The sequence below is a fragment of the Oratosquilla oratoria genome, chromosome 6 (assembly GCF_046742065.1).
Source record: "Oratosquilla oratoria isolate Oo_2021 chromosome 6, ASM4674206v1, whole genome shotgun sequence".
Classification (NCBI taxonomy): Eukaryota; Metazoa; Arthropoda; class Malacostraca; order Stomatopoda; family Squillidae; genus Oratosquilla; species Oratosquilla oratoria.
In genome coordinates this window covers 19,655,665-19,675,664 of record NC_134782.1, presented here as the reverse complement: position 1 = coordinate 19,675,664, position 20,000 = coordinate 19,655,665, and positions in this window count along the sequence as shown.

The window sequence follows — 20,000 nt, the reverse complement described above, 5'->3', positions numbered from 1 at the left end:
CGTTTAGGGACAACAGGAAAGGAAATGTTCTGACCGTTTGCAAAAACGTTTGCCAACTTAACCTCATAATAACCTTAACCCCTTATTCCCCCCATCATTAGATCTTACCCTTTTTTTCCTCCTTCTCCTCCACCCCTCCTCCTCCTCTTCCTCCTCTTCCTCACCCTTCCTCCCTCCCCCTTTCTCCCTCTCGTTTGTTTCCTTCCTTGCTTCCTTTCTTTTACCTCATATCTCTACTCTCCTTCCTTTCCAGTCTTCCTCTTTCCATACCCTTCCCTTTCTGCCCTCCCTTTCCAACCCTCTCTCCCCTTTATCCCCTCCCTCATCTCCTTTCCCCTCTTCTCCCTTTTCCCCTCTCTTTTAGTCCCCCATACACACCTCCCTTTCCCCTTTATTCCATCCCCCTTTGTTGTTCTCCCTTTCCAACCCTCCCCCCTCCTCCGTCCCCCCTCCTCCTTCCTCCCCCCTTCTCCCTCTCTCCCACTCCTCTCCCACCGGTTCTTGGCTCTCTCACTCCCCTCTCCCGGTTCCCCCTTATACCGGTGGAGAGGGGCAACTAACTACCGGATATTTTCAATCCCTTTTGTTTGGAATATGCCTAGAAATGCAAAGTTTCATACATAACGATGACTCTCAAATACATCTCCCTTAAGTGAAGGTTTCCCTTTAGCTGAATAAAATCGCATGACGCTAACCAAAGACAAAAAAATCAACCTTTCTAAACTCCTGGGGATTTGTTTTAGCTGAATAGAAATTGGTAACCATGTAGCGATCGTTGAAACAATTCTTTGAGATCACTTTATGGCTGGGGATGACAGATGGTAAGAGATATGGGACTTGCTAATGTAGGCCTTAGGGTCTCTTCCAGTCTCCTTCATTCATATGTTCTTCTGTGCAATAAGAACACTAAGAACGTGTGTTTTATAAATGCAAGGTAACCACTTAAGAAAATAAACAAACGGATCAGAGCGCTTTCGTATATTACATCTTCAGTGTAATATACGAAAGCGCTCTGATCCGTTTGTTTATTTTCTTAAGTGGTTACCTTGCATGTTCTTCTGCATGTAATCAAAAGGCTAAGATGAAGAGTCTTGATCTCTTCGTTGTCCTCAGTTGATTAAAATCATGTGACGGCAAAAAGAACATAATTTGTAAAGAAAATAGTCAAGCTAAAGGAATTATTATATAGTAATAATAACAATAATGATAAACATAATAATAATGATAATAATAATAATAATAGTAGTAATAATAATAATAATAATAATAATAATAATAATAATAATAATAATAATAATAATAATAATAATAATAATAATAATAATAATAATAATAATAATAATAATAATAATAATAATAATGATAATAATAATAATAATAATAATGATAATAATAATAACAATAATGATAATAATAATAATAATAATAATAATAATAATAATAATAATAATAATAATAATAATAATAATAATAATAATAATAATAATAATAATAATAATAATAATAATAATAATAATAATAATAATAATAATAATAATAATAATGGGGTCACCAGAATAAAATATAAAAAATTCCTCGATGAGTTGATTGGGATAGTCTGACCTCATCGTCTGGCGTCTTGTAAAGTACACCATTACAAGAAAGAAGTCGAATGATATTCATATATAGAATGAAATTTTCAATATCAGTTTAGTTCCTCTCTTATTTTTTAGCTTACATTATTTTAGGTGCCAGTTATTAGTTCATTTTATTCTTAACTTTATTTCCTAAATATGCTATGACACATTTCCCTCGAATGAAACTCATAAAAAATAAAAATAAAATCCCACTTTTTTTCGTTTTTTCTGTTTTTCTTTTTTTTTTCTTATATTTTCTCCAAAATATTCTATAATACATTTCTCTTATGTAGATAGAACCCACAACTCCAACTACATAGCCAGTGAAATGTACTATATTGTACTTTTCTTGCAAGCGATGGAGTATAGTACATTTCGAAGTTACTGGATTCGGTTGCACAAACAAGAGACTGGCACGTTATTTGAGTGTTTTGATTGTTTATTTGTCTTACTTTACTGCTTCTTTAACTTTACCAATTCATTTCTTCATTTACCTATGTAACTATTCATTTTTATTTGTTTATTGGATTGTTTGCTTATTCATCTATTTATCTATTCAGCTATCTATTTATTCATTCATTTATCTATGTATTTGATTATGTATTCATTCATCTATTTATCTATTTATTGATCTATTCATTTATTCATTTATTTGTCTATGTATTTGATTATGTATTCATTCATCTATTTATCTATTTATTAATCTATCTTTTTATTCATTTATTCTTTAAATTATTCATTCATTCATTCATTCGTTCATTAATTTTTTGATTGATTGATTGACTGATTGTATGATTGATATATTGACTGATTGGTTGTCCTGCATCCGACTTTCTGGAATTAGCTAGACTAAGATATCTAAAATTGTGAACAATGGTTTAAGGGAAGCTTGTAAATCCATCCCCTCCCCCTCCCTCTCCTCCTCTCCCCTTTCTCCCCTTCCTCCCTCTCCTCCTCTCCTCTTTCTCCCCTTCCTCCCTCTCCTCCTCTCCCCTTTCTCCCCTTCCTCTCCCCTTCTTTCTCCTCCCTTTGTCCATCAGACGGCTCTCAAGCTTTTCAAGATTGCACAGCTTAGCCCCGTTAATTCCCAACTCTCTCTTTCTCTCTCTCTCTCTCTCTCTCTCTCTCTCTCTCTCTCTCTCTCTCTCTCTCTCTCTCTCTCTCTCTCTCTCTCTCTCTCTCTCTCTCTCTCTCTCTCTCTCTCTCTCTCTCTCTCTCTCTCTCTCTCTCTCTCTCCCCCTCTCTTCCTCTCTCTCTCTTTCTCTTGCCTCCCTTTCTTCCCCCATCTCCTCCTCTCTTCTTAATCTCGTTTCCATCCCTTTCTCTTATCCCTCCTTTTCTCTTCCACCTTCCCTCCTTTTTCATTTTTCTTCTCTTTTCTTCGTCCCTTCCTTCTTCCCTCGCTCTTTTTCCTTTTCGCTCCCTGTCTTTGCCTCTCTCCTCCCTTCCCTCCTTCCCTTTAACCCATTCTTCCCTCTCTCCCTCTTCCCCTTTCTCCTCACATAACTCCTCCTCTTCTTCTTCCTATACCTGCTCCTCTCATCCCTATCATACCTCCTCCCCTCCATTCCTCCTCCTCTTCCTCCTCCCAAATCTCTTCCCATACCTCTCCCTTCCCTTCTTCTTCACCTCCTCCCCTCCCTACTTCCCTCCTTACTCCCCTCCCTCCTTCCCTTCCCCAAACATTATTTTGCCCTTTTAATGGTCACTTCCATATAAGAACAAACACAATTCAAAGAAATCTAAGAATTCACACACCGGTCATTCGTTACTATGGGCAAAGACTTTTTTCGTCAAATTATAATAAGATTCACCCTCTGAACCAGCCTCCTTAGCATCCCATCTCGCTAACCACGACTTTACATTAGACGCTCAGCCACTAAAATCCCTGCCACTAGAATCACTAAACCCTCTAATCATTACCACTAGAAACACTAAATGATCTTACTAGTTATTGAAATTTCTAGTTTAATTCCTAGATATCTAGTGTGTTCTGCCCGCGCAACTATGGTTCTATCTAGGTCCACTACCACTAGCATTACTAAATACTCTATACTAGAATCACTAAATCATCTCTTTAGGATACAGAATCTCTAGCTTACTTCCTAGATATCGAGTACCACGTGGCTAGGCCACCCTGGGTCTATCTAGAATAACCGCTACTGGAAACGAAAGTCTCTAGTTTACTTCCTAGATATCAAGGGTCCGGTGTCCAGGCCTCCTCTGGAATGACCACCACTAGAAATAGGAGTCTAGTTTGCTTGGTAAATGTCAAGGATCTCGTGTCCAACAGGAGAGGAACTCTTCCTCTCTTCTGCTGCACTGACCTCAGTAATTGGTTTTAATTACTCCACCCCCTACTTAAACATTACCCCCTCCCCCTCCCACCCTCCCCCTCCTCCCTCCTTCTCCCCACCCCCCACCCCCCAAAAAAAAGAAAAGAAAACGAGAATTTCTTCTTTTCCAAGAATAAAGACGTCTTCGTCGTTTTAAACCACGACAATTACAATTCCTCATCCTCCTTTAAGTTCTCCAAACGTACTTCATCCTTCATTACCCTTACGGACCCGAGCCACGGGACATTATTTTATGATGTAAGACTAATGTCATTCCTCTAAAAAAAAAAAAAAAAAAAAAAAAAAAAAAAAAAAAAAAAATTAAACATTATTCTACCCTCCTTCAATTTGCCCAATATGATTTCATCTCTTGGTTGCAATATTGTCCCAAAGGATAGAAGCGCTGGTCATTGCAAACACAACACCAAATACCTGTATCGTACCTCTCCTTTTAACTATACATGGAGTATTTTCCCAAAATAAATAAGATTATCTGGCGACATTTAGAACAGGTGAACAAATAAAATCACTGAGAGAATTGATAAAAAGAGATTTTATGTATTTCTCAAGATACGTAAAGGTAATTATCATCCGTGAGAGGATCAGAAATCCAAGATGTAGTATCACTGTAATGAATAAGAAAGGTAGAAACGATTATCTACCACATAATTAAGTTAATCTATTTATGCCTACATATGTACATGTATGATAATATAAAGGAAAAGTTGTATACGTAAATTAACTATCACCAGGAACTTTCTCTCTCTCTCTCTTTCTCTCTCTCTCTCTCTCTCTTTCTCTCTCCCTCTCTCTCCCTCTCTCTCTCTCTCTCTCTAGCCTTCTCTCTAGTACATCTTTATCCTAACTTCTCTTCTATGCCAAAAATACCACTCAGCGTTGTTGGCACTTTCGTGGTACTGCCCGTGGTTGGATTCTGCCCTAGACACAGCAAGCATTTGCTCTTGAGTTGTGGACCTTTTGCAAGGCACTGTACGATGCCAGCTGCCAGGGAGATATCCCGTGGCTCTCCTCCTTTCGGAGATAATCGCAACACATGACTCAATGGACACAAGCGATACACGCGTTCTCCAACAGTGGTGGAGATAAGCTCCTCTGGAAATATTGTTGGAGATAATGTTGAACCGCCAGTTTGGGGTCAGGGTAATCCCGTCATCAAGGGTTTTGTTTAATGTCCTGGCACAGGCAAAGTGCCAAGTTCGTGGTCAGGGTAGTGGATTGGGGTTGCATTGTGCAGTGGATGAGATGGCTTTCGTCTGAAGCGGAGGGAAATGATCTGTTATTGGGAATATCTATTTTTTCGGAAGTCTCGTCAATTCGAAAAGATATCGGGGTCTTTAACCAAGTCGGAAAAAATGACTGGCGCGTGGCTTCACCTCTGTGCTTGTATCGCTCAAAAATGACTTCATATTCATTTTCGCTGTTTGGCTGTATTAATCCTTCCATGTTTCACAAATCATTGACCTGATATATATATATATATATATATATATATATATATATATATATATATATTATATATATATATATATATATATATATATAGATATATATATATATATATATATATATATATATATATATATATATGTCAGATACTTTAATTTTTCTTTTTTTCTGTTCTATGATAAAAAGTGTCCTATGTCAATTATGCTTGCTGGAAATCATTTTAGTTATAGCTCTATTGTTTTTTCTATATCGTTTTCATATATTTGTTTCTGTGTGGGGACCATACCACTGCAGCATACTCCAATCTGGGGCAAATCAAGTTTTCGATTATCTTTTTTATTTGTGTTTCTGTTTTAAGCTTTTCTCTCTCTCTCTCGTTCTCATTTTTTATCTCTCTCTTTCTCTGTCTATCTATATCTCTCTCCCTTTCTTTATTGTCATATACATTGTCAATTATTCGTCCATTCTTCTGTCATTTATCCATTTAACTTTGTAATTATATTTATACAGCCTTTTCTCTCCGTCAATATCAAGCCATTTAACTGTACAGCAAAGCGCATCAAGATGCCTACATCCCTCTGCATCACTCGATGTAACAGCATCACCGTCACTACGTTTGCCTATTGCCGACGTAGATGCTACAGTTCCACGCCAATTGTGGTGGGAGGGGGGAGGGGGGGGTAGGAGGGGGGAAGGGGAGAAGAGGGAAGTAGGAGACCTTTGGCACTGTTATGCACCATGTTGGCTTCCGAGTACCATTAGTCCCACAAGGCGACAGGCGAGGGACGGCAGCGCCCAAATAACGCAATTGTATTCGAGAGACGAGGCGGTCGCTGTATTTGTTGTTGGCTCTGTTTGGAAGCCATTCAGCCATTGTTGGCTGTGCCTCCATGCACTGGTGCAAGGTCCGGGCTTCTTGGATTAGTGTGTGTTTGGAAACAAATATTCACTCTTCGTATATTTTTTTTCTTCTATTTTTGTGTTTGCCCTTTCTTGAAGTTTGCAGATATGTATACATTTGTTGCTTGTGTTTGCTTGTGTATGTTTGTGTCCGTTGCGTTTGTGTGTGTATATGTGTACATGTTTGTGTGAGCATGTATACATATATGTGTGTGTGTATTTGCGAGTGTATTTGTGATTGTACTCGTACATACGTATACTTTTGTGTATATCCATATATAGACGTGTATATATATATATATATATATACACATATATACATATATATGCATATATATGTATATATCACACTTGTAAAATATGGTTCCCATCTGTCTCTCTACGGGTCATGTGTCTTTTAGAAAAACATATTTATCCTTTTGATGAGGATTACATATCAGATATTATTCTCGCTGAAAGAGATAGTTTCATTTATGTAGAGGAACCTCACCAGACAGAAGGAGGTCCCTCTTCAGTACGCCCTTCGGCGAAAGGGCATGAACCTCGCTAACACGGGGCTAGTTTAGTAGCCGCTAGTGCTAACTGCAAGTTAACTTGCAAGTAAGTGTTGACACTATAGTCAATTAACTCAAAGAGATGATGAAAGTCGTAAGCTAATCGAGATCAAAAAACCATGAGCGCTATGTACTCAAGTCATGTTCAATTTTGACTCATGAGATTGATTGGGGTGGAGGGAGGGAGGGAGCAAGACGCTGTGCTTCCCTTCACCCGTCCAGTATCAAAAGATAATCATATAAACCTTTCATTTTCTCTTTTATGTGTCACTTTATGGGATATGTGAAAGCACAGTCATATTCATGAGTACTTTATATCACAGAAGACATGTTAAATTTTACAACCAGCCTCATTATGACTGGACACAGCGATAATAAGTAAAATGCTGTATAAGCGTTAAAATTATATTCCTTATCTTATACTCGCTGTAATTATTTTCTTTGCACTATCGAGATGAAAAGCTTTGAAATAGGTGAACAAGAATTGCTTTACCCCTAGATGTACATGAAATTCGTGTAAATCGTATAGTCAATGAGCTAAGTGAACAAATATTAATATATTCTAAGAAAGCTTGGGGTTACAACCAGCTCAGCAGGGGAAGGGTAAGCAGGGCTGCCAACCGAAAACGCAGGATCGACTGAGATTCTTTGAGTGAATTGCCTATAGGAAAGTTCGTAGGTAAGTTTACTAACGTTCCAATTACAATAGGCAGAGTAGTTTACAAGTCGCTGGCTCTAGCGGCTCCTAAACTAGTCCCGTGTCAACAAAGTCATGTCTATTTGACGTTGATGCAGCAAAGGCGATACTTCTCTATTTAACTAAAAACGTTGTCACATTAGTATCCTTTGATTATTTCTCCTCCGATTGTCTGAGCAGATTTGCAGTCCCCAGCTCTCGGGAGTGAATTTAATATGCTGGAGATAAATAATTTCCCTTCTGCATATCAAATGAGATTATATGTAATTTTGTTGAGAAAACAAAATAGTTTGTCATAGTGATTTTACGGCAAAAAAAGTTGAGGAAATGGGCGGTGCTGACGGTTAATCAAAGGTCGGAGAAAATAGCCCAGCGTGATAATCTCCTCAAGTGATGGAGACTCGAAATAAACTGGATTGATAAGTATTTAACCTTAACTATGTTTCTCTTTACTTTAAACCCCTAAGGGTTTAGGGATTTTCCCCTCAGTTGAATAAAATTGCCTGCCATTAGCCAGAAGAAATATGAGGCTTAAGGAAGACTCGTTTCACACGTAACGACTTTACGCCGTGCGTCGTCTACGACACGATGTTGTGCTTTCACATAACCATTGATGTCAAGGAACACTTTCGCACGTGGTCGTGAATCGTGAAAGCGTTCATAGATAACCGTGGTTATATTATAGCACGACGCCCTGGCTTGGACGGCGCACGACGAAAAGTCGATACGTTTGGAACGAGTCTTCCTTAACTTCCATGTCTATTCTGGCTAATAACACCCATGGTTATACGAGACCACGACGTCGTGTCGTGGACGGCGCAATGCGAAAAGACGATACGTGTGACACGAGCTTTAGGGTTAATCTTTCTCTGTTAAACTTTCTTAATTTAGATTGAGATGTTCAACATGAAGTACTAAATGACTGATCTCCTTCCTCCTTGGCTAGTGTCACTGCCGTGGTGTTGAAGGTGAATCAAATAATCAAATAATCAAAACATATGGAGGAAGTTAAAGCAAAAGAGAAAGGGGTCAACCAAGGTAAGCTAACTTCTTTTCGTTACTCTCAGGGTGACATGATTTGATTAATAATCCGGTTTAACGTCGCAAACTCCCACCTATTAGGAGGCTAGGACGGTGCCCCTTACAAAGGACTTTGTAATGTGTAATTTGATAAACCACGCCCTTGGTCCAACTCGCTGGCGGGAAGGTTGGAACTGCTGTCTAAATTCACAGGTGATGCCGAAGAAAAATCGCCAGTGCCCTTTATTTAACTATATTTGGCACAGTCTCTACATGGCCTACGTCCTCCGGGATCTACTTTCGCCTGTTAACTGCCTCTCCGGTCACTGTTTATAAACACTCTAATCTCTGATGTCAGCTTCCGGAGAAGGGGGTGGGTTAACAATTACCTAATTTCAGTTCTTTTGTTACGAATGGAAGGTTTAAATACTTATCATTATATTATAATATATATAGACGTACTATGTGGTCATTTCTTGTGCCTTAATTTGTGTTCAGGTTTATTTGGGGATATGGTGTATATTGAATTTGGAGGTATGTTCATTGGCCACTAGCTCATGTGATGGTCGCTGGCCTTAGGGCGTGGATGGGTGCTCGTTCGTATGTGTGTGTATTGTATTTCCCATGGGTAATGTTGTAGTATGTAAGGTTATAGATAATGGTTACACTGTCACCTCGACCTCCTCCGCAAGTAGCGACGCTCTAATCCGCTCGGCCAGCGAGCATCTTGAGTGATATGGCGTTTGATATATAATGTCAGTAGCCTGAGAAGGAAAAGTGACACGTGACTTAACATTGCCTTAATTTACTAATCAACTTATATTCGAGTATACTACGGTTACCACCAATTGACTTCATTTAGTTCATTCAGAAGCACCAACCCAACCATATAGCAACTGGAGGACTAAAGATGCCCTCTAGAATGTGTTGCATGTTTTTCGTGGCCACTTTCGTCGTTGCCTTGGAAACGCAATAGATTTGATCACCGTTGCTATTGTGTTCGTTTTCATTGAATAGATGTACCCGGCGATTTCATATATCTTCGGACGTTGTCCTTATCTTTAGGATATTCTTCTCTTAACCCCCTTCAATTTGTTGTCTGTTGTGCCTATTCAATTCTATTTCGTGTTGCAGGCGTTGGGCTTGGTGTGTTTATTCAAATTCGATATGTATCCGTATATATATATATATAAATTATGTATATATACATATATATATATATATATATATATATAAATATATATATATATATATATATAAATATATATATATATATATATATATATATAATATATATATATATATATCGATTAATGTTTCCTTATCTCATCTTGTAATGTTGTATATCGAACGTTAACACACACACACACACACACACACACACACACACACACACACACACACACACACACACACACACACACACACACACACACACACACACACACACACACACACACACACACACACACACACACACACACACACACACACACACACACATACACACACACACACACACACACACACACAAAATCAGATCAGTATTACCCGCAAAGCGAGGTGGTTAGGCATGGAAAGTCTTATCCCTTTCACTACTTTCTGATTAAGCCAGACTTAGATAGGACTTCAAGACTTTTATATTGATATCAAGGAACTAGGGAAAGGGCGAATGAGGTGTGTTTTTATAGATATAGAAAAATAAATATATAAAGAGACTCGGGAAGATAGAGATAGGGATAACAATATATCGAGAGAGACGGAAATATAGAGATAGAGAAATATAACATTAAAGATAAATTGAAAAATAGAAAGAGTGGTAGTAGTAATTAATGATGAGATAGAGATAGAGAGATAGAGATAAGAAAATCAGCAGAGATAGGAAGACTGAGACAGAGATAGAGATAGAGAGATAGAGTGATAGCAAAATTAGATAGCGATAGAGAGCGATAGAAAGATAGACAAAGAGAGAGAAAAAGAGAGATACACAGAGAGCGAGACGGGGAGATCAAGAGACGAGGAGAGAGGGAGAGAGGCCGAGAGATGGACCGAGAGATCGAGAAATAGAGATAGAAATAGAAGGCTGAACAGATACGGAATGTATACGTGCGTGGAGCGTTTGCCAAAGGCTCACAGTTCTCGTTTGCTATAGAATAAAAGAACATAGTGTATGACAAAAGCAGATATGTAAAATAAAACTGGGAGATCAGTTACAGTACGAGTTACTGGACATGTATAGCGAAATGGGAAAGAGAGTTTTATATTGGACATGCACAATATTATTCTTGCAGTTACTTTAAAGAATAGAAAAATATATGCGCATACGCACACGCACACACACACACACACACACACACACACACACACACACACACACACACACACACACACACACACACACACGGTCACACACATATATGTATGTATATATATATTTATATATATATATATATACATATATATATATATATATATATACATATATATATATATATACATCATATATATATATATATATATATACATGTACATTTATTTTCATATACATATGTATATATATATATATATGTATATATGTATACATATATATATATATATATATATATGTATATATATATGTGCATATATGTATATATATATATACATATATATATATACATATGTATTTATACATATATATATATATATATACATATATATACATGTGGCGAAACCTGTCATGAATAAAGTCTCTTACCCAATTGTGTGTGTGTGTGTGTGTGTGTGTGTGTGTGTGTGTGTGTGTGTGTGTGTGTGTCTGTATGTGTGTGTGTGTGTGTGTATTTGTGTGTGCGCGCGCGTGTGCACATATAACATTATATATCATTATATACATGTATATATAAAGAATGAGTGAAGAAAGACTAGTAAAAGAGGTGTGGAAGGCAGAGGTGGAAGGAGTGAACATGAGGGGGCGACCAAGGATGAGATCAATGGATGGGATGGAAGGGGCATTGGGAAAGGGGGAAGGACGAAGAGAGGAAGGACAGGAGAGGACAGAAGATAGGGGTAAATGGAGAATGGTTGTGTATGGAGGATGCAGCGATGCATGAGGTGGAGTGGGTGGGGGATGGGGCTGAGGGAGTATGTGTGAGAAATAAATTGACGCAGCTCGAAGGGATTTCTCCCCGTCTTCTCCTTTTGTGAATGAGGGGGCAGAGAGGGGGGGTCGCCGATTTAATGCAGCGGCCTTGCTGTGGATGTAGTGTGTCTTATGACACTGCAAGATGCAGGGATGTCCCGTCATCCAGGAGGTGCTAAGATAAGAGGGAGGGAAGAGGGTGGAGGGGAGTGGAGTGTGTTAGGGATAGAATGGGTGGGAGGATTTTTCATACCTTTGTTTTTTGATTACCTCCCTTATAAGGGGGAAAAAGCCGTTGGGATATGTATGTATGTATGTATATTTCTGCTGATATTTACCATATACCATCTCATTTTTTTTTTTTTTTTTGAGGGAAGGCAGCATCTTTGATATGAATCATAAACTACTGCTTAAGGTTCCTGTGAAGAAGTAACTCTACTCATAAATGAGCCAACTTGAAACGAAAGCTTACCAACATCAGGCTACGGGCTACTAGATAAAAATGTGCTAAAACTTGAACCTAAGAAAATAACAATCTGTTTAAACGGGTTTGAGAAAAGCCAGAATCATTCATACGACAAAAACTCAACTAAGCTAAGAGTGTTACTATATAAATGATCCTTGCATCTCATAAATACACTGAAACAGAGTCTAGGCGTATTTTATTTCAACTGCGATTTATCTATCAGGAATTTCTCACTCAATTTCAGGACCAAAATGACAGGGAAGGAACTCGTCCAAGCTACTACATACATACATACATACATACATACATACATACATACATACATACATACATACATACATACATACATACATACATACATACATACACACATGCATACATACATACATACATACATACATACATACATACATACATACATACATATACCGGTACCAAAGGCTTTTTTCCCCTTATAAGGGAGGTAGCCAAGAAACAAAGGCACAGAAACCACTCCCACCTATTCCATTCCCTACATACTCCACTTCCCTCTACCCTTTTCCTTCCCTCTTATATTGGCACCTCCTGGATGACGGGTCATCTCTGCATCTTGTCCACTTCCCTGGGTCAGTGGGCCAAGCTACTGCTAAACAGAAGGAATAGCCAAGGTTATAAGTAAATAATCACAAAGGGAAATTAATTCAATTTGTTCTCAGATTGACCCAATATGAATATTTCACCTTTACATTCTATTTGCCTCTCCTCTCCACAGCTCTTTGTCGTAGTTTGAGAAGAAGACGCATCTTATCTTCGAATTCTATATCTAGTAGAATCCGCGTTAATCTTCATATATGTTAACATGGTTATGTTCCTATATTTACGTGCACCGTATTAAACATTTCCATAGAAAATTTAATAATTGTTGTCTTGAGTTTCAGTGGACCGCAGCCTCACAGCGGCTGGCAACGGTGATAATAACAATAAATTTATAAAAAAAATCACATAAGACTGCAATCAAAGTATAGCTGGGTCATCCATACAATATTAACTCAAGACAAGTTTTGTTCAATTGTGTCAAGTAAACACAATTCGTTCAATGGTTTTGCCGCAAACAGATGAGAGTATATGATATGTATAGACAATCTCAGACACCAAACATTTTCTGTTTATTCACCTCAACCTTTAGATCAACTTGCAAACACTTACGTGGTGTAAACACACCCTGACCACCAGCTATTTTCACCGCTTGGTTCCATTACTGTTGCGAAAAGCAAGATTCAAAAGTTCGATGACAATCCTGTGTTGTTATCCTTTTCTGATAACAGATGGCGCCTTGTTGCTATCCCCGAAATAATTCAAAGACAGATTCCAATATTCGGTGAAGTCATTCTTTTCCAAAGCTGTTGCCGGAATTCGTCAGAACGTCCATAAGAAAAGTATTAACCCATCAGTACCCATATAAGGAAATTTAGTAACACCCCCACGGACCAGAGTCACATTATTTTCCATAATCGGAAATTAACCTACACTCAAAGAAGGATGCTTATCACACTTGACTTCTGCTGTCCCTTCTTTTCTGCTACCGTCTATAAACCTCTCCTTTACCCCATCTATGACTCCATCTCTCAAGGCCGATATTGTCCCTAAAGAAAGAAGCGCTGGTGAAGAGCAAATAGCTATATATATATATATATATTCTTCAAGACCCCAAATTTTCTTCTAAATTGAATAGAATCATATGGCACCAGCCAAAACAAAATATGTTGAGTGTGACCATCTCGCCAAGGTCGTCCATCCTGACTTGACATAGAGACCTTTGTCACGAGTTCTTTCTGATTAAAATCGTCTAACGCCAGCTAGAATAAAATTGATAAAAACCCACATCAAAATAAAGGATATGGAACTGTAAAATCACACGGTAGAGGCCAGAGATTGAATAAAATCGCCTAGCGTCTGGCAGAATAAACATTAAACTGGAGTAAGCAACTTAAAGGATTTAAGGGTGACGACACACCTCTACGGATGAACCGAAGCAAAGTGACTTTTAAACTCTTTGAGCAGTGAGGGTTTAGTGTTAGACAAAGGAAGATCTTTGAAAGGGGACAAACATTGTTTAATAAAAGCGAGAGAAAGAAAGAGAGAGAGAGAGAGAGAGAGAGAGAGAGAGAGAGAGAGAGAGAGAGAGAGAGAGAGAGAGAGAGAGAGAGAGAGAGAGAGAGAGAGAGAGAGAGAGAGAGAGAGAGAGAGAGAGAGAGAGAGAGAGAGCGAGAGAGAGAGAGAGAGAGAGAGAGAGAGAGAGAGAGAGAGAGTGGCAGAGTTGGTATAAAAGGGTAGTTTACGGTTGCTGGGTTGGTGTTGGAGAATTGGTGGCAACTCTAGTGCTTGGTATGGAGATAGGCTGGGCCAGAGACAGGCCGTGTGAAGAATAGCCTGCATCGTTGTCAACTTGGATATTGAACAAGAGCTTCTAGCTCTGGTGGAAGAGTGAAGAGAAGGAAAGAATGAGAGGGATGAAAGAGAGAGGAGAGAAAGAAAGATAGTGGGAGAGAGAGAAGGGAGAGAGTTATATATACAATATACTATACTGTATATATACATACACATACACACACACACACACACACACACACACACACACACACACACACACACACACACACACACACACACACACACACACACACACATATATATATATATATATATATATATATATATACATATATAATATATAGTGTGAGTATACATACATATATATATATATATATATATATATATATATATATACATGAATATATGTCTTTCTCTCCCTCACTTTCTCTCTATTATTCTCCTTCTCTCTAACATGTAATCTTACGCGGATACAAAAATGTTGCCTTAGTAGTCGAATACGAGTTTTAAAATCTAAGTATCAATATATCACTAGCCGACTGAACTTGTTGGTAAGAAACAATTTGGAAAAAAAACTTTAATAGATCCTTATAAAAACTTATATATATATTCAGGATGCTAGAATCACAAAACAATTTCAGTGATGATGATTTGGTTTCAGGTCACAAACTCCCTTTATTGGGAGGCTGGGACGGTGCCCTATACAGAAGACTTTGTAGAATGGAAATTGATTAACTATACCCTTGGTACAACTTCACCGGTGGCAGGGTTCAAACGGCCATCACTCCCACCTTCGCCGCAAGTAATGACGCACTAACCCGCTGGGCCGGTGAGCTTTTACAATGAAGTAGAAATTCAGTTGAATTAGAACGTTTCACAATCATGTCAACCCGAACACACTGGCCTAACTGTTGCCAGAGGTACAATGTCACTTGATAGGTAGTGTTCGTGGGGTTCCTCTGTTTGAGCACAAAGACTCTGTAGTTAACATTACATTTTTTCTACCTAGGGCTAAATGATCTTATACAATAAAGGCATGGTTTCCAGGGAAATAATGTTAGAATTCTTTTCATCCCTCTCATTCCGTTCTACCTACCGGTAGACCACCTTATTTGGAGAAGGAACCGGTGCCCAAGGCGCCTTCCGCAGGAAAAGGGTTAGAATCTATGACTTGATGTCTGGCTTATACTCTGGGAAAGAGAACGATACTCGGAGAGACTGTAGGGACCCACACTGGCGTGTGAGCAGTGCGACGTACTTCTGCCATATGTTCCCAATTGATGATGATAATTACCTTATCTCAATTGTAGCCTTTTCTAAGTGTTGTCTTATTCAGAATCAACTGACACTATGTCTGGGAACTGATAGACTCGGCTGATTGGCCCTGGAGTGAGCATAATGAATAACAGATGTACTGGATCGTATCGCCCCCTAAGCAAATGAACAGTTGCCAATGCGTGGATATTTTTATATGTTTATGGTAATTTTTCTCGTGAATGTAGATCAAGTTGGTACAGTTTCTCTGATTATTTGAATCAGTGGGTCATTTTTAAGGTTATTAATATTATTATTACTATTACTATTGCTATCATTATTACTATTATTATTGCTATTATTATCATTATTACTATTATTATTGCTATTATTATCATTATTATTATCATCATTATTTTATCATTATTATTATTATTATTATTATTATTATTATTATTATTATTATTATTATTATTATTATTATTATTATTATTATTATTATTATTATTATTATTACTATTATCATTATTATTATTATTATTATTACTATCATTATTATTATTATTATTATTATTATCATTATTATTATTATTATCATCATCATTATTATTATTATTATTATTATTATTATTACTATTATTATTATTATTATTACTATTATTATTATTATTATTATCATTTATTATTATTATCATTATTATTATTATTGTTATTATCATTATAATTATTATCACCATTACTATTATTATTATCACCATTATTATCGTCATTATCCACTTGCGGCGGAGGTCGAGGTGACAGGAGTTCGAACCCTGCCGCCATCGCATTGGACCACGCTACAATGTCGTCTGTAAGAGGCACCGTCCTAGCCTCCTGATAAGGGGAGGTCGCGACACTAAACCAAACCAATCATCAATATCATTATTACCATTGTTAATGTCATTACTGTCAGATCGTTAATATTGATACTATCAATATTGATATAATCTGTTTATATTTTGATGTGTGTAGATTATCCAAACGGGGACGACGATGTAAAGAAAGTGAGAGAAAAAGAGAGAAGGAGAGAGAGAGAGAGAGAGAGAGAGAGAGAGAGAGAGAGAGAGAGAGAGAGAGAGAGAGAGAGAGAGAGAGAGAGAGAGAGAGAGAGAGAGAGAGAGAGAGAGAGAGAGAGAGAGAGAGAGAGAGAGAGAGAGAGAGCGATTTATTTGTTTGTCGCAACAGACGAGTTAATGCAACTTAAACTGCTTCAGCACGAAGCCCTACCGTCAGCTGAATAAGATCAACTGGCGACTTGTGAGAACTCTGTGAGAAGGCTGAGTATTGCTACTTGGCCTTTAGGCTTTAAATGTGACGGCACACTTGCTACTTGCTTTTGCTAGCTCGTTGAAGTAGAAACGACTTCGGTTGCAATATGACTTCTGTAAGAACATCTCAACAACGTGTCTAACATTCGTATTCTAGGTTTAACTTCATCTCCTCATTATTGCAAGAGTAATTTGACATTTGGGATCGTCACCGAAGTCGGTTCATAGTCAAACGAAGTAGCAAAATCAAATAGCATGCTAGCGAGAATTATTTAGTGTACCGGCCATCTTTATAGTATAACTGTGTTAATGAATGGGGAAAGCTGGAAAGTAATTCTTAGAAAACGGTGATGGGAATCTGGGCTTCTACAGGCGGAGTAGTTTCTTGTAGAATGTATGTTAGATGTCTGACCATTGGGGTGTTTGCCTTCGGCCCGGCCACTTGAGTAAAAAGCCTCTGTTTGGGTCCCCCTCAGTTACCTATGGTAAGAATAAGACCTGTCATTTAGTATATTATCTAAGAAGAAACTAGTTTATGGAGATTTGTATTATCCAGAGGGTATATTCATCGATTTAGCCTTTGTTCAAACAGATATGGTGTCTTGATCGATCTAGCTCTTGCTCAGACATAGTATGTCTTGATCCATTTAGTCTTTGTTCAGACAGGCAAAAAGTGTCTTGATCGATTTAGCCTTTGTTCAGACAGGCAAAGAGTGTCTTGATCGATTTAGCCTTTGTTCAAACAGCCATAGGATGTCCTGATCGAGTTAGCCTTTGTTTAGATAGGTGACAGTCCCCTGGGCTACAATGAAGATCATCATCTACGTTAAAAAAAAAAAAAAAAAAAAAAAAAAAAAAAAATCACAGCGCTGACATGGATAAGTAGCGCTCCTAGATTATCAAAGGAAATTGGATTAATGCACACGAATGTGATGAGTATAATTTCGTAGAAAAATGAGGTATTCTCGTGTTGAACGTTGGCGTCAATTCAAGGCGTAGTTGAATGTGAGAGGCTGTTTGCTTCCCTGATATATAACGCATACAAGGCAAAAAGGGGGAGGTGGTGATTCTGTTGTTAAACACAGGCTAAACGTAGTCAAACACTAACGAGACAGTTAAGTGCCATCATCTCAATGATATATCCCCTTTTTTTTATCTCAGATGTAAAATCTGAATGAAGATTAATTTCAATCGACAAAGATGTAAATTTGACCTGAATTTGATGTTAATCCGTTAATTCGCTGAGGATTTCCCTCGGCTGATTTGAGCTGCCTGGCAGAAATACTTGCCATCGTCCACTGGTACATACATACATACATACATACATACATACATACATACATACATACATACATTTATACATACATATACATAAATTTATACATACATACATATATATACATACATACATATATACATACGTATATACATACATACATACATATATATATTTATACATACATATATATATATATATATACCAACGGTATATGCTTGATTTTCTTCCTACACACTGTATTTGCTATCATCAACTCTCTTTCTAGACACATCACCATCTACTCTCCTCTACGATATTTTCCTGGCACTCCACACTTCCCAACCACTTCGTCCGTTAGTTCATTTCATACCCAAGGATTGATATATCACAATACCAGTACATTGACATTTCTCCCTAAACCCTCTATGCACTCATTTATCTCTATCTGAAAAGCCTCTTTTTCCTCTACACTCTTCTCACTACAAGGCCCATATGCACTTACAAATACCCACATCTACCTTCCCAATTTCACCTTCGTCCACATTAATCTTGAAGAAATCTCCTTCCACTCCACTCACGTTGACCTATCTCTTCACTTACTAGTATAGCCACCCCTTCTCTCCCTCGTACTTTCTTCACCCCTGACACCCTCCCAACTACACTCCTAAACTCAAACTCACCCCTCCCTTTGAACTTAGTTTCATTCAATGCCAATAGACCCATCTTTCGTCTCACAAACATACTGCCTATCTCTTCCCTTTTACTCTCATGTGTACCGCATCTACGCACATTAAAAGATCGGCCGGAAAACTCCTTCAAGACCCCCTTAAGCCTTTGTTTTTTTTTAGGAATGTCCCCTTTGGGAACACTCGGTGGCAGTATTCTTCTCCCCCACTACAGAGTTCGGCGAAAAAAAAGGAATGAGTATTCAGAGAAGGGGTACAGGACACTATTAGGAATGGGGGACAGCATAACGGAGGGAAAGTCGCAGTATAATAAAGTATCATAATTTCTCTAGGAATAGAGGTTTCCTTTATCACAGACAAAATTATGTGTAGCTTTGGTTTGTAGGGGGCGCCCCATATAGACCCAAAATTATCAGCTGCATGCTTCTGAGCAGCTTTTAACCCCACAATAACATGCAGCCAATATACCAGATGGCGTTTCCTGGTTTAGAAAAAAAAAGAAAAAACGTCGTCAGTGTGATTTATCTTCTCAGTCAATCCGTTGCCCCAAGACTCTCTTGTAGGAGACCCACGGCTTTCAGGTTCCCGGCAACGAACACTGGAGAGCCCCATAAGTCACCAATGGAAAAAAAATCGTGCTGTTATTTAGGGACTGTTAGTGCGGGGCATTGTAAGATGAGGTGTTCATTGTATTTTGTGTGCTGATTGCATCTGATACAGTTTGATTCGATGGCCAGACCGATTCTGTGATGACTTTAGTCTTGGAACTGGATGGTATCTTGAACACAAGAAGATCAATGTGGTTCTTACTTTTCTTGAGAGATGTTTTTATTTTGGTGCTGATGTCTGGATAGTGTTGGTGAAAAATGTACTCCTGTCATATCAGAAGGCTGCCTGTAGGTGGGGGTCAATATCTACAGACCTCTTTGAATTATTCAATTTTGAAAT